Below are 1,329 nucleotides of genomic sequence, written 5' to 3'. Positions count from 1 at the left end.
CTCTCTCTCTCTCTCTCTCTCTCTCTCTCTCTCTCTCTCTCTCTCTCTCTTTCTCAAACTCTAGTTGTGAGAAACAAATTGATTAATTAATGAATTAAACTAAAAATAGTAAAGAAACTTTACAAGGGCCGGGCAGTGGTAGCACACGCCTTTAATCCCAGCACTTGAGAAGCAGAGGCAGGTGGATTTCTGAGTTCGAGGCCAGTCTGGTCTACAGAGTGAGTTCCAGGACAGCCAGGGCTACACAGAGAAGCCCTGTCTTGAAAAACAAAAAGAAAAAAGAAACTTTACAAGGATTTAGATGAGCATTTCTCTAAAGACAGACATTAAGTACATAAAAAACACACTAAGATAATTAACCATTAGCAAAATCCAAATCAAAACCACAATAAAACAACATTTCATCACCAGTGCTGCACTCAAGAAGCTAAAGCAAGAAGTTCTTGAATTTGAGGTCAAAATAACCTTTTGAAACAGAGGTGGGTTGCAAGATGGTTAGTATTCATTTAGAAACAAAGATATGGTTGCCTTTTCCTGGATTAGGAAGTACAGAACCATTTATAGTTAAGGTTACAGGTGGGGCATAGCCCAATCCTTGGGAAACAGGTTTAATTGTAAGCAGGAATGAGCCTAGTCTGTCTTTACTGTAAGATGGCTTTTAAGCCTAAAATGGAAGCAGGCTGGTTTGTCACCTGCGTTCTGATCTCTTTTAGGAGAACAATGGCTCCTTAGCCATAGGATGGCAGGAAAGCTAAAAGCATTCCCTCTAGCAGAAAGGTGGGGCCTATTTGGTCCTCTTTCAAGCTGCTTCCAGAAACTACCTATACCTGCAAACAAGAATGCTTGTCTCTTTGCACAGTGAGCTGCTAGAGGTGAAACACAGTGAAGATGTTGATGTCAACTCTGAGGGACTGGAGGGCCACAGATTATCAGGTCTTAATTTTTCAAAGTTTTATTCTTGATCTTATCCAAAAGACCAAGAATGACTGACAGAGAGATGGCTGGTGGGTAAAGGTATTTACTTCGTAAGCCTGATGCCCTGACATTTATCCTGGAACCCACATGGAAGAGAGAACTGTTAGGAGCCAGGTGTTTCCCCACCCTGCCTTCAGTGACACTCACCACTGGCCACCAAATGCAACACGTTTCCACTGCGACCAGGAGGAGTTGTGTACCCTTTATAAAGTCCCTACCATAAAGGTCTGTCTGTCTGTCTCTCTCTCTCCCTCTCCCTCTCCCTCTCCCTCTCCCTCTCCCTCTCCCTCTCCCTCTCCCTCTCCTCCCTCTCCCTCTCCCTCTCCCTCTCCCTCTCCCTCTCCCTCTCCCTCT

This window comes from Grammomys surdaster, unplaced genomic scaffold (genome assembly GCF_004785775.1).
Source record: "Grammomys surdaster isolate TR1022 unplaced genomic scaffold, NIH_TR_1.0 125216, whole genome shotgun sequence".
NCBI classification, from domain to species: domain Eukaryota; kingdom Metazoa; phylum Chordata; class Mammalia; order Rodentia; family Muridae; genus Grammomys; species Grammomys surdaster.
This window is presented reverse-complemented; position numbering follows the sequence as displayed.